This window comes from Chiroxiphia lanceolata, chromosome 6, assembly GCF_009829145.1.
Source record: "Chiroxiphia lanceolata isolate bChiLan1 chromosome 6, bChiLan1.pri, whole genome shotgun sequence".
Classification (NCBI taxonomy): domain Eukaryota; kingdom Metazoa; phylum Chordata; class Aves; order Passeriformes; family Pipridae; genus Chiroxiphia; species Chiroxiphia lanceolata.
In genome coordinates, this window is record NC_045642.1 from 23,352,085 (window position 1) to 23,366,627 (window position 14,543).

At 48.5% G+C, this 14,543-nt stretch overlaps 1 protein-coding gene across 4 annotated transcripts in view; it reads left to right on the forward strand.

Annotated features, from left to right (window-relative positions):
- The first annotated feature begins 1,744 nt into the window (after window positions 1–1,744).
- CD82 (CD82 molecule) overlaps window positions 1,745–14,543 on the forward strand; it is a 39,419-nt gene continuing 26,620 nt past the window's right edge. The window contains exon 1 of one of the 4 annotated variants that reach the window (XM_032691588.1): window positions 1,745–1,840. The gene's annotated coding sequence lies outside the window, so the exon portion shown is untranslated. Of the gene's footprint in view, window positions 1,841–12,401; window positions 12,423–13,595; window positions 13,666–14,543 lie in introns of those variants that run through there. The other 3 variants (XM_032691587.1, XM_032691590.1, XM_032691589.1) reach the window with 3 other exon arrangements.

A 14,543-nucleotide genomic window follows, 5' to 3' on the forward strand; every position in this document is an offset into this window, starting at 1 on the left:
GAGTGGTGAGACCACACCCACAAAAGCCTCTTTGCAGAGAAAGTCATTTCACTTCCACCTTATCATTCCTCTTCTGCAGCACCTGCATTTGAATCACCCCTCCCCAGCTGAGCCCTCATGCCAGCTGATGCATCTGCAGTTATCTGCTGGTGGCACAGAGGAGGACATAGAGCCCAGGGTGCTGGATGCAACGTGTGTGGCACTCAGCAAGTGACACCTGCTCTCCAGGTATAGCCTCCTTCCATGGTCTCTTCTGCCTCATGCTGTCCAACATCCAACTTGTTATGTGGCCTGTCTTCACTCACTGCATGACCTCATGCTCATCCTGACAACAAAAGTAAGACGTCTGCAGGATAATATACAAGCTAGTGGGAAGGCTTTTGAGTGCCATGGCTGAAAAAGGGAAAAATGATATGTTTAATTCTGGTACCAAGGAAAGCGATTGTGATCTGCAGGGAAAGGTTTGGGATCTGCAGGGAAAGGTTTGGACTGGATGAGACTCCAAATGCAAAAATTAAAGTCAAGTAGACACAATGAATAAAGCACAGACTAGAAAAGGACTTTTTAAAATCTTTTCTTTAAAGCCTGGTGGCATAGTAAGGAATCAGCCTGCAGGCACAGAAAAACGACTGAGAGAGACTCCCTTGTAACGAGAGAGTAAGGTAGTCATTGTACACCTGTCTCAGTAAAAAGGGCAAAGTGGTTTTTGCTGCCCCCAGGAACAAGGACTGGGGCCTTGAGCTGCAGGAGTTCACTGGTCCTCCTCCTGTCAGAACAGAAGCCATGAAAGTGAGGAATGTTGCTCCTCAGAAGGGTGAGGGACATCCTGACCTTCCCCTATTTTAGGATTGGCTTGATGGATTTGTTTTCAGTATCTTTGATATGAGAATTTAAAGACGATCACATTGTTGTTACTGTTAGATTGCCTTATCACTTCTATTTTTATTTGTGTTCTGCCAGTAGAGGCAGGATCCCATTGGGCTAATTATGCCACGTGCCAAGAACAAAGAGCTGTTGGTGTAAGCTTGCTGCCCACTGCACAGAGCTGATACACTGCACAATACGGGGAAGCCCATGGAAACAATGCAATGACACCGGTCAGCAGAGCAAACAGCAGCCACAGCACGTGAGCACTTCACCATCCTCAGTGCTGGAGGCACTGGGGCAAACAAGAGCTTAACGGGGTTTGGAGGGGGAACAATGCTCCGCTCTGCTGACGTTTACAAGCTTCACTGGGACAGCGAAATTACGCGTTGGAAAAATCTTTCGGTGGATCACCAGGCTTGCTTTCACCGGGCAGAGAGCCACAATGCACCTCTCTCTCGCAGGATCAGACAAGCTGCCCGTGCCCTTAAACTTTAATAGGGCTGGCGGTGGGTGTGTGTGGGTGTGCACCTACTTGACACAGGGAGAGGTGGGTAACACGGCAGGAGCAGCGAGGCGGGGCAAAGGGCCCCGGTGCAGAGCTTGGCCACCTGCCTGAGCGGAGCAAGGTGACTTGGCCACAGCGGGAGAGGAGGAGGCAGGGGCCGAGGCCTCACAGGTGGGCAGTGAAAAACGTGTCACTCGCTCTGAGGAGCGAGCACAAAGGGGCCCGCAGCGGGCAGTGCCCCCGGCAGGAGGGCGGGCGGAGAAGCACCGCGCAGCACCGCACGGCCGCGGGCGCAGCAGCTCCGCCGGGAGAGGCGCTGGCTCCCCGCAGCCCCTCTGCGGGGGCAGGGCGGGGGCGGCGGCCCGCCCCGGGGCCGGCTCAGTGCAGCCGCCGGCTCCGCCCCGCGGGGCCACATCGGCGGTGGGAAGGAGCGCAGCGGTGCCGAGCGGAGCCGAGCCGGGGAGGTAGGTGCGCTGCAGCCGCCCGCCCTGAGGAGTCGGGGAACGGGGCGGCACCGGAGGAGAGGGCGTGTGCCGGGACTCCCTCGACTGTGGCCGGAGACCCCGCTAGCCTCGACTCGGGGGTCTCGGCGTGGAGGGTCGGGGGCTGTGCCCGGCGGGGACTTCCCGGGGGTTTTCAGCGGGGCTTTCTTTTTGGGCCGGGCGCGGGCCTCCGCTGTGTCCGTGCAGTCCCGCTCGGGGGGCGGCAGCCGGTCGGGCGGCCCCCCTGCGCTCCGGGCTGCCCCGCTCCCCCTCCCCGGGCGGGGATTCCGCGCCAGGGCCGGCGGAGCCTCTCGGGGCGCCGGTCTCCGCTGCTCGCCGCTCTCGGGCGTGTCCCTCCAAACTTGAGTCGGTGGGCGAGCTGTGATCCTCTGGCGCAGCTGGTGTGTGGCCCGAAAGAAACCATCGCCAGGTGCTGCGGACCCGGTGTCTTGTGGGCCCGGCTGGTTGCTGCTGTGAAGGGATTTCGGCCGAGTACCTCCGCTGCCTGCTGATGAGACTGGGCGTGCGGGGGCTTCAGTCGGCTCTGTCTTGTTTGGTTTCTAGGATGCGGGTTAGGTGCCTCTGTAGCGATTTTACTCTATTACGACTACAGAAATCTGGTGCTGGCCCAGCTTAACGTGTCCCTCCCCTCCCACCCCCCCGCCTTCCTTTTAAGATCCCAGTGAGAAGTTCAGCGTAGTTCAGCTTGAGGTTCAGTAGCTGAGTAGATGTTGGCTGTGAATTGCCTTTGCAGTGTGACTGTTAACAAATCTGTTGATACGAGGATAGTGGCATGTTACACCAGGCATGCTGTTTCAGCCCCAGAGCATAAAAGCTCTGCTGTGTATGCTTTAGTGTAAAATGGAGCACTTGGTACAAAACAAAACAAAAAAAAACATGGGGGGAATAAAACCAGACAACCAGACCTAACCATCCTGGAATCTAAATGTTGGCTTCAGTAAACTGGTTTAGAATGAAGTGTTCCTATATCTTGGACAAACTCTAGTCTTGTGTATGACATGAAAACTTGAAACTTTCCTAGCTGTGCAAGAGAGGGACAGTGTCCTATTGCAGTGCTCTCAGAGGTAGTGGCTGGTGAGGAGAGCAGCTCTTGGAGATGTCTGAGCTGCTGTTGACAGTAGAGGATCACAGGGGTGTAACCCATTCCAATGCTAGTGAGGCCTCTTGATGTGTGACTTCTGCCAACTCCTGTGTGCTTCTGTGCAAGCAAGGGTGTACAGCTGGAGAGTGCTGTCTCAAAATCTGCCATCAGTGATACTTCCTCTCCACGGAAGACTTTTTTTTTTGTTGCTTTCTCAGATACCATGGGCTTGAGAAAAATCCTCATCAAAGCCTGAGATGTGAGCTTGCTGCTGTGAAGCTTGCTCGCTGCATGAGAACCATCAAGCAGAAGCCTGTGACTGGAATCCTTTTCGTGGACCACAAGGTCCAAGTGTAGAAACATGGCTCTGAAAATCTAGAGAGAGGTGTCTAGTGAGAGGAGCAGTCTCAGGAATGTACTGCTGTATGCTGATGTCAAGATAAGCATATGACATGCTGTAAAAATGACAAATTACTCAGGTCTTACTGAATACTTCATGAGCACTAAGTGGGAATAAAGTATTAAGGAGGCAGAAGGTCACTGGTGGTGTGGTCAGTGACCTGTCACTGCATGGGTGGTGAAAGACCTGCTAGTGTCCCATAGCAGAACCTCATGTAACAGTGGGGTGGCTTTTAACATTCACACTTGTTTCTGGTCCTTTTGGAACTCTCACAGCTACAGTTGTACTTAAAAAAAAAAAAAAAAAAAAAAAAAAAGAAGAAAAAAATCCATGGGTGCTTGCTCATGTTGGACTGCCACACAGGTAAAAAGAACCTTTGCCAACTGCTCTGCAAGCCGATGTGTGGATTTCGAGTGGCTCAGGGAAATGAGTAGCCTCGCTCCTATCATCCTTTCATTTAACATCTTTTGTAGAGGGACCTTGCTTCCAAAACAGCTTCACTCTGTGGAGCCTCTGTGAATCTGAACCCCTCTTGGCCTGGGCTTCTCCATCATTGCCAAGGGCTGTGGGGACTGCTAAGATGACATCCTCAAACCCTGTGCTGCAGGGCAGGTGTGGTTGGTGAAGTCTTGCAGTGTTTGTTCAGCTTCTTACCTGTGTGCGACAGAAATAGAGCAGGATGCAAGCTGAGTGCCTGGAGAAAGCCCTCCCTGTGGGCTGCATGGAAGCTCCTCCCTTAAGAGGATTTAGCTTTAATGATGCAGCTCATCTGGACTCTCTTCATTACTGTTATTGTCTCTATTTTAGTTCTTGGAGGACAGGCAGGTGTTGTGTGACCTACAACTGTAAGATGGTACAGAAGGTCCTCTAACAAGGCCTTCCCACAGCTCCATGAAGGTTTCCTGCCCCTGCTACTCAAACCACTCTGCTTCCAGCTCTGTGAAGTGCAAGGTGGGGGTTTGTATGAAATTCCTCATCTGACTGTAGCCGAGGAAAGGTTTTATCCCTCTCCTGTTACTCCGTGTCCTACTGCTGTAAGTCAGGAGAGGTCCATCCAGGACTGCAGGTGTTCATCCAGTAGATGTTTAAATCAGAGAAGTGCAGGTGGGAGTTTTGCAGACCTCTGGTAATCACAGGCCCTGAGACACTTTCCAGCTCAAACTATGGCTGTGGTTCTTGGTGCCTGCTGGCATTGTTACAGCAGGAAGCACACAGCACAGCGAAAGGCGTTGCCAAAAGGACTTTGGACACCAAAGGCATAGGGTCCGTCACAGGAATGCCAGGGTGATGCTGGGAGCTGGACCATGCCCATGCTATCTAAAGTAGTAATTATTGGTCCACTTTAATGGTATCTTAAAATGGTGTGGCAGCCACTTTCTTCCTGGTCTCTTTTTTCTGTTTCTGTTCACTGGTGAGTGGAGGTGCTAGAGGGGGTCTGTCAGGGCTCAGGCTATGGCTGAGTGGCTTTGAAGGCTGGAGGAGGTAGCAATGTTTTCAGTGGTTCTGTGCAACGAGGATGATCAGAGCATCATGCTAGAGTTCCTTAATTTCACCTCTCTAAAATAGGAACGTGACATCTGCATCCCCTTATTCTCCTTCCCTGCCTTCATTTGCCTCTGAATGTGGATCACAGTGTCCTGAGATCTGGAGTCCTTTTGTACAGCAGAGGGGGAACTGGGCCCAGCAGCCTTGCTTTCACTGTGTGCTTGTCAGCTTTGATGAGTAAAGAAATAAACTGTACTCTTACACTGATGTATCTGTTGGAGGAATGTGAGATTGGAGCTTTCTACAGGCAAATGATTAATGACAGTGTGTGAAGGGATGGTTGGGTGAGCCACCTTTCCTTTAGGAACCGTGTAATAAGACTCAATCCATTACCTAACCACCTCTGCCTCTTCTTGGCTGCTCTGTGTTTTTAGATGGAATGAAATGGAGGAAAGGCTAAAAATTACAGGCTCTCTTGGCATGGTGAAAGGAATAATACAGGAGGCACAGCCAGTGCCAGCAGTTCCTTGAGGGCTGGTTGGCTGTGGCGGAGCCTGTTTGCTGAAACCTCTCTGGGCTGTCAGGGCTTGGAAACACTGAAACAGTTAACTGCTGACTCAAACCTAGACAGGGTGATAAGTGAAGCACAAGGAACTGTGTACTGGAGATTACTTAAATCATTGCTTGTGAGCACTGACAGATTCAGAGCTAGCTAATTTTCTGGGAGAAAGATGAGGCGTTACCGTGGGCAACTCTGTGAAAGGACTGCCTTGTAGATGACAGCAGAAAAAGCCTTTTGGAATGGGGACAAGGATTGGAGACTGTTGGCTCAGTACCCAAGTGTGTGTCCTCTCTAACACCACAGAGCCAGGGAAGCTGGATGGTTTGTGGCTCGTCCAAAGTAAATACAGGGGAGAAAGGGAAGGAGACTAAGCTGAGGGCAAGCTTTCTCCTGTGTGTAGAGGCACGTGCACCAGCTGTCTGGCTGACTGCTCTAGTTCTTTGTCTCCTTGATGGAGCTTCAGAATTGGGACACCACCATTTAAAAGCAAGTCAAACCAAAGACTGGTGCATGTACTTAATTTCTGAAAATTGCTGCTGAGGTAAGTGGCTTGTCTGTTTTTAAGGAGCTCAGGAGCAGAGAAGGACCAGAAGAAGGGCCTTGCACATAGGCAAAGGACTGGGGGCGTTTGTTAAGAATTTTGCTGGGCTGATGATTTAGTTTCTTTGCAGTGTGGACTTGAGCAAACAGGTGCATCTCAAAAGCGCTTTACCCTTTATTGCAAAATTGTTGCTGAGCTGTAAGCAGATTGCTGATCTCTTCTAGTATGATGATAATCCCATGGCCATGTGTACTGGACAAATACTGATCTGGGAGGAGCTATATACATTAGGATATCCAGCAGCCTGAAGATTTGAAGTTACATAATGGATAGTTCCCTTTGTAGGCAAAACAATTCTGCTTCCGTCAGAGGGAGGTCTCTCATACGCAAGGAAAGGAATGGATGAGCTGTCAGAGCTGCAGGCATGTACTTTGAGCCAAGCTAACCTTCCCACAGCTGGAGATGGGAACTGCCCTTTGTCCCTGCTGCTGCTGCTGCTCTCCATCCATTGCCATGGAGGTGGTTTGGGAAGGGGGCAGAAGAGGAACTAGCTTACAGGGATTGACATAGAGGGGACTGAACATGCTGTAAAGTAGCTTTACCTGTTGTGAATGAAGGGAGCTGTTTCCCAGAAGTGCCTTGGAGAAAGGGTTACATCAATGGATCGGACCATGTCCTCCACCAGCACCTTGTTTTGGTCACTTCCTCTGTGATCCATGAGGTTTCTGTGCCCTCCCCAGAATGGGTTTGAGGGGGCTACATGGGAACTTGCTGCCCTCAGGAGAGGCTTCATGCAGCACCTTGTCTGTCTAGTTTTAAAAGCAACCTGCTCCAGGACCTTGATTTTCCTTGAGCGGGTGTACCAGACTGGCACAGGTTTGGGTGAGCTGTCTCTAGGGGTTTGGTACATTGGGGTACTGTGGGACCACAACTTATGCTCTGTTGGTACAGGGCTTCTGGAACAGCATGCAAGGCAGGTGTGGAAGTGGCATCTTGGCACTTGACTAGGACTTCAAGGGCTGCTGCTGTCATCCCATACTATAAGAATATGTAAATACTAAATGTCCAGAGCCAGCATCGTGTCTCCTGTGATAGATGGTTAGCAGTTTTGTTGGGAATCAGTTGTGAAATCTAAATTAACTAGACTGTCTCTACTGTTGTACAAAATGCTTCAGTGCTCTAGTTAGACCTTTCCAGGGAAGTTGCTGTACCTTCATGTCATTTTGGTTTCTAGGTGTTCTGGGCAGAGAGAAAAAAATATCTGTGTTGGGAATGTCTTATTCCTTTCCTACTTGATTTTTTTCCTGATTTCTCCTTGATCCTGCAAATGGCTTAGTTAACATTACTTGGGATATGTGTGAACAGAAGTTTAAAAGAGGTTCTGTGTTCAGTGGTGGCAGTATAGACGAAGTTTTGAACTTTGGTCCCCAGAGCTAATATGCCTGCTTTCAAAAATCACTGTGCAGACTGCTCTGCTCCTCTCCTTTCTGCTTGTAGTCAAAGAATTTGTAGAGTAGTTTTTGCATAAAAGGGTGACAGGCTGGCTTTTGTGATGGTAGGACACTATCTCTAGTACTGTAGTTATAATGATGCATTGGTTCTGGGGCTTCTTTCATGCTCATGGCATGGCACAAAGTATCCTCTTGCCTTCTGTGGAGCTAGTCGTGTCTGCCATGTGTGTCAACGTGGATTGAAGCTGATGATGATGAGTCAATCTTGAGTGGCTTTACTAGAATGTCCTCAACTTCCCAGAGTGCTTCACTATGTAAACTTGATCTCCTGTCCCCTCACTCCCATTCTTCTGTGTCTTCTGATCATGGAGCTAGGCTCCCTGTTAAGAGAGTGGGACCTGGATTAAGGAGACTGCTCACCTGCAGGTTAGCAAGGCTATTTGCCCCTGCTGTTACCTTGAATCTTTTACCACCCAAACAGAGATGGGAACTATTATGCAGCATCTGTGCTGCATGCTTGAAGAAACTGGAGCTTAAAAAGCAGACAGGAGTTCTAATTATGCTCATCTCTGCAGTCTTTTCAGAGTGAGAGGAACCCCACTCAGACAAAACCCAGCTGTCTGGATGTACTTTCCCAACAGTCTAAGAAGCTGCTGGACTCTTCTTTGCATTCAGGTCCCTTTCTAATGCAGGCTTGCAGATACACTGCACATGGAATAACTAAAGAGCCCTCTCAATTGTGTAGTAAATCTGCCTATTCCCAAAGGAAGCTCTTTTAATTAGAAAAGACTTCTGCTCGGCAACTGCTGTGTGGAACAGTGCTAGACCACAGCTGTGTGGAGAAGCCCTGGTGAGCCTTGTGAAACAAGGTAAAGGCACAACCCTCTCCCGATTCTCGAGGGGTCTGTTGCACCTCTCTGGGAACACTGCACAGGAGTGGGGAGAGAGGCTGCACAGGAGTGGGGAGAGAGGCTGCACAGGAGTGGGGAGAGAGGCTGCACAGGAGTGGGGAGAGAGGCTGCAGGAACAATGGAGGTTACTGGAGGCTGGAGAAGTGGAGCCCTGTCCTGTGTGACAGGTCAGCCTTGCGAGCGAGCTGCATGGAGTGGCTGCTCCTCTTGCGCAGGGCTCAGCAGCTCCTTTGCACCGGATCCCTCCAAGGATGATAACGCTGTGCCAGTTCAACTAAAGTGGGGGTGGTTGTGGCTGCTCCTGAGGGGTAGGCAGTGATGCCTACAGCTGCTGGTACTTCTCCTGCCTGATGTGAGGGGACCTGAAACGTCAGTGTTTCCTCTTGCATGTGCTCTCTGGGGAAGGGTTGTGACTAGCGGCTTCCTGGAACAAAACTGAGGTGACCAAAATGTAGTTGCCGAAACTGCGTGGGAATTTCTTAATGCCAAAATCTGCATCAAATTGTCTACTGCCTTGGCAGAAGAGGCTATTTCAAGGGAGGGCTATTTTGAGGAATGGCAAGCTGCTTTAATGCCCAAGTCCAAGACCTCAAAGGCTCTTTTATTTGATGCTACAGTCTGGCTGGTGGTCTCAGAGCCTGGATATTTCTGCATTTGTTCCCCGTCCATCATACTGCAGCTGTGGAGACTGTTGTGGTGGTGGTTTAGACTTGATCCTATAATAAAACACGAACTTGCTGGTTTGCCTAGCTTCTGGCAGATGGGAAACCTCTTCCTAGCCCAGCTGTCAGCTACAAGCAAGACCTACCACTGTGTGTACAAATAGATGGCCAGTGCTGTCCCTTGGGAACCTAAACAGTTGCTCCTTTTTTGCCTGGAAGAGAGACAGCCTTCATGACAGGGTGTTTGCTGTCAGGAATAACAGCCTGTATAAGCAGCATGTGAGCTAGGCCAGGTCAGCAGCTGTGTTACCGTGATGCTGTCTAATGATTATTCCTGTGCCCAGGATCTCAGTGGAGAGCACTGGTGACCTGCAGTGGGTGGTTCTCCTGCTGACAGCCTCCCATCAGAGAAGGACCAGGCAATGGGCTTTTACTGGGCTGGGTTTCAAGCTGCTGCACTAGTGAGAGGTGGGCATGTATCCTGAAAGCAGAGGGAGCCTAGTGTCACAGCCATAACCTGCCCAGGTAGCATACATGAGACCCCTTGCTGTAATTTTATGTCATTGGTAGGTTTGGCTTGATTTAAAGTTGTAGAGCTGATGTGACATAAAAATGGGTGGACTGTGGGGGAAGGAGCACAATGTGGTTGGACAGAAGCAAGTAAGAAAAAAATGTGTCTGCAGTCCTATTTAAAAAGTAGTCTTATCCTCAATCATGATTTACTGATTAAGGATGAAACAGCCCTGCTTTTTTTTTCCCCTTTGAAATGGGATCATTTATGTCTGCACTGAGGCTCAGCTGATTATCTCTAAATAAGTTATTCTGTATAAAAGTTCTTTGTTTTTAAAATAAATACCTCTGAACTGCTCTTTTCTATCTCATTCTTCTAATGTTCCTCCATCAAATAGTCTTCTGAAATATTTGTGCTCTAAGTATAGAAAAGGAGACCCTTTCAGGAAAGTAGAAAAGGCCACCCAGCCTCTCTTGGTTCAGGTTCAGCTGAACCCATTTTACAGACTGTGCATAGGTCTGCAGACTGAAAGGAGGCCCCTCTTTCTCCCAAAATAGATCCAGCTTTTCGAAGTCTTGCTGTCTATTTTAACTGCCAAAGTCCTGGGAAACTTATCCCATATGTCTGTTCCTCTTGGCTTGAAATAACCCTGTCCAGAACCTACACATTGTATTGCTTTGAAGCTTTGATTGATTATTTTCTTTTTTTGAGATGGTGTTGGTGGAAGAGTGATCTTAACTGCAGGTGGCAGGTCTATGACTGAGCAATGTTCTTGTATTAACTCTGCTGGGATTACCTGCATGGTAATGTAACAGTCATCAGGGCAGCAAAACATCTGTGTCTACTGAATCCTGCCCTGGCCTCTAGGACCATCTTCGTAAACGGGCCACCAAAAGTTTTTGAGTATCTCTTCCACCTGGCAAAGTGTTTCCTGGAGGCCCCCTTTGTTTTCCAGCTTTGTCTACTGAGATTTCTTATTGTGGCATTTCACTTCCTAAAATGCTTAGACTGGGAACAAAGCAGCTTTGCTGCAGCTTCTGTAACAGCTCATGCTGTGTTATTCTTGCTCCTCACAGTGCTGCGTTTTACTGCTGTACAATGCAGCTTTCTTTTCCACTTTCTTTCTCCTGTATAAAGAGCTTGGCATGCGGAGACTGTTCTGTGAAGGTGAAAGGAAAAAGTGCTAGACAATGCTGCTGTACATCTTGGAGACTGTACAGCAGCTACTGCTGGGACTGACTCTTCCAGAGCAAAGCGTGAAATAACTTCTGAATTGCATCCTCAGAGGGATCAGGCCAGCAAGGGGTTTGGCCGGGTGTTGCCAGTTACAAATGCGAAACTGTTTATATTATTCACCTTGATGTTGGAGGGGGAAAATGTGGTTGCAGGTCAGTATTTTTGAATAGCAGGGAATGACTCAAAACATCCGTACTCTGAACTCTTGTACTTCAGGGCTTTTCTTGCCCTTCTGCCCTTTCTAAGTCATTTTTTGAAAGAGAGGGTGCTTGAGACAGAATCCGTTCCTCAGAAGCTTTTTATAGCTCTGGCTTTCTCTTTTCATTCATGCCCACTGGTAGGGTCAAGTGGTATCCATGGCGTGAAACTCAGGATGTTGTGAAATCCTCAGACTGTCTGTGACAGTGCTCATCTTGCCAGCAGGCAAGCAGACCATGCTGCTGCGGGGCACAAGATCTCTTGCGACCCTGGCATGGTTTGATGGGAAGTACAGCTTCTCTTAGGGTAGAGGGCAGTGGGTGCAGAGGCTGGGCCCAGCAGTAACCTTTCATGGCTGTGGCACTGCTGCCACGGCATGAGTGGTTCTGCATCACTGAGTCCACTGAGTTTGGAGACGTCAGGCTCAGTTGGCCCTGTCTACTTTAACAAATGGGTTTGCTGAATTCCTTTCCTTGTCCTCCCTGATATGCAAGTGTGGGATCCTATGTGTGAGAATCTTGCAGGAATCCTGTACTTCTGGCTCCTGTACTTTACTCCTGTATTGTCAGCCTGAAGGTGGGGTCCTTCGGACTGGAGACTTTGCTGAAGAGGGATAATTGTTACAGCTGCTGATCAGTGGTCTTCTGCTCTAGAATCACATGCAGCAGTGCAAACATACTAGCAGGGGAACAGGAGTGGTTCAGTCACCAGTGGCATACTGGGCTGGTAAATGATCTGCAATTAACAAGTGATCTATTTGGCAAAAACAAAGATTCCTGAGATTACAAATAATAAAGGGACCGTTTCTGGTAACAAGCCAAAAGATGCATTCCCTGTGGCCTGAGGCACTTTCATGTGCCAGTAGGACTTATGGCGACTTTCCAGTCATGATGGGTTTGCAGTAGTCTTTGAGCTTTACTTGATCTGTGGGACTAAATGGTTAAAGCCTCTGCTTCTTGAGATCAGTGCCTTGCTATCAGCAAACGATCTGATACAAAGCATGTGATATGATTAAAGTAGACTAATAGCCTGTCTCTTCTGTTGCTTGAGGAAGCTGACAATCCTAAAGCTTCACAATCATTTGGAATAACAAGGCAGAGGTCTCTGCTCTGTTTGCTTTGTGGTGGGCTCTGGGTTTTTGGATTTTTTTTTTTCTTCTTCCACTTGAGATCATGTGGATATACTCTAGAGGGAGAAGTCTTCCACTTGAGATCATGTGGATATACTCTAGAGGGAGAAGTCTTGGGGAGAATCCTGGTGACAGAGGATGCTTCCATTCTCCTGTGGGCTGGTCTGTCAGCTGCAAGGGACTTCATTGCTCTGGTGAGCACTCTGATAGCTTGGCAGGGTGTTCAAGCTTCTCTAGAGGCTTAGTCTGAGAAGGATAAGGGAGTGCTCGTCACCCTGTGCTCTTCTGAATGGTCTCTACTGCTTTGGCTTCTCGAAGTGTCTGGCTTCAGCTATGGAGTGAACTACCGGAGAACCTGCTATTACTGGGAATGGTGCTGGGTAAGCTCAGCTTTGTTCCCACGCTAGGTGCTGGTGCCTAGGCTCTGCTCAGCCCAATCCACCTGTCTGTGGAGGCGTGTGGTTTGAAGGCTCAATGAGCAGAGGGGACGTGGAGAAGAGAGGTTGTTTGTTTTATTGCTGTGCAAGTTGCCAAGCTGAGGAAAACTTCCTGCCCTTGAAGTAAAACTACTCTCTCTGCTAATTCCCGGAAAGAACCAAAAGAGTAGGAAACCTCATTTCCCAGCTCAGGCAGATGCTGTAACTTCTCAGAAACATGGGTGTACTGAATCTAAACACCCACTAGTTATCTGCCCTGGCATCTGAGAAAATGGAAGTAACTGAAAGCCAGTTTGTTTTGAAAGGGAACTTTACAGTAGAAAGTCCTTGACCTTGACCTCTTCTGTTTTATGGGAGGAGGAGGTAGAAAAGATAAAAATCAGTTATACTACCTGGCTCCTTTGTAAGTCTCACAATCTCTGGTGCTGTCTTGTAAGGTAGAAAAAAGCTTGTATTAAGGTTTTCTTCCTACCTGGATTGTGGTAGCTTTTGGGTGCTCTGGCAGGGTGGGAAAGTTGCTGGGTCTTGTTAAGGTATCTACAACCCCATCTCCTTGGAGGAGATTTGTTGGCCTCCAAGGCATTGCTTGCATAAGAATGGAAGCATGGGAACCTGTCCTGTGCAAGTACTTGCACTGGGGATTTCCAGGCTGATGACTGGTGGCAACGGCAAACACTTAGAAGCATCCTCTGTGCGCTGCAGAGCCACACTGGGGAGAAGCTTACCTGAGCTCAAGCAAAGTGCTGCTTGTCTGTGCTGGCCACCCCACTGCAGTTTCGGGGGCTGGTCCTGCTCACAGGCTTTGCCCCTCTGTGGGGAGGTGTGGGGCAGGCCATAGTGGGGGACTGCTTTTGACACACTGGTGCCACTCACAGACACGGGAACTGGTGGACGCATCCATTTCAGTTTGCACCCTGACAGTTCCAAGTGCAGAAAACAAAGCTGAGCTGGTCTTGTTGTTGAAGCCATTAAAGAGCCAATATAGTCAAGTGACAGAGTTGCCCAACCAGTTTTGTGAAAGCTGTGCATTTTTACTGCATTGTGTGCTGGCTTTAGTCAGTGTGGTGACCTCTTTCTTAACCTGACCTGCAGCGTTTGTGGCACAACTAACATTCTAATACGTGGCAATAAAAAAGAAAGTCCACTAAACTGTACTTTCGACTATTTCTTCTGTCTGTGATTTTTGGTAAGTTGATTAATTTTTGTTTGGTTGGTTTGGGTTGGCTTTTTTTTTTTTTTTTTTTTTAGGGGGAGAGGAGAACCAAATGACTTCTGGGGCATTTTGTGGGGTTTTGGGTTGGTTTGTTGGTTTTTTTCCTCCCACTTTTTTGGCAGAGTTGTATCTCCGGTCTTGCTGAATGGAAAGATTTGCTTAAATCAGAGTAATGCTGCGTTGCAAATACTGTCATGCTGGGCAAGCATGAGTGTATAGGCTGAAAATAGCAAAGAACTTTCTCAATTTGCCAGTTGTAGGGACTGAAGACGTAATTAAATGTTGGCTTTCAAACTGAAGTGTGAAGACCAGATGTTCTCAAAACCTATTAATGCCACTTGCAAATGTAGAGATGAAAACATGCTTCTAAAACCTGTGCTGCTTTTTGATACTGAACTGTGAGGTTGGTTTCTTTTTAACAATATGATAGTGGTTTATAAATATCTAATCACTTCCCCTTGAGTATCAGAAGTACATTTCTAAAAATGCATTTCCTTTTTAGAAAATGCACAACATACTTGCTATGACAAAACATGCTGAAAAAACTCTGCCATCGTAGGTACCCCTATGAGTGCTTTCTAATGTAGGGTCTCACTGGAGGACACTGTTGCCAGTCAAATTATTCACACAACAGTATACTAGCTACAGAAGTCAAACAGAAAAGCTTAATGTCTTAACAAATGCACCAGGAACAAATCTACCTTTGCGGTGTGAGCTGATGCATTATCTCAGAAACTATTCCTGAGAAATCTTGTGGTATTTCTTGCAGCTAACTGCAGCTAACTTGCCTACTTGGTTCTAGGCTGTTGCTCTGATCTGCTCCCCTTACTCCAGGGATAGGAAATGTGGGA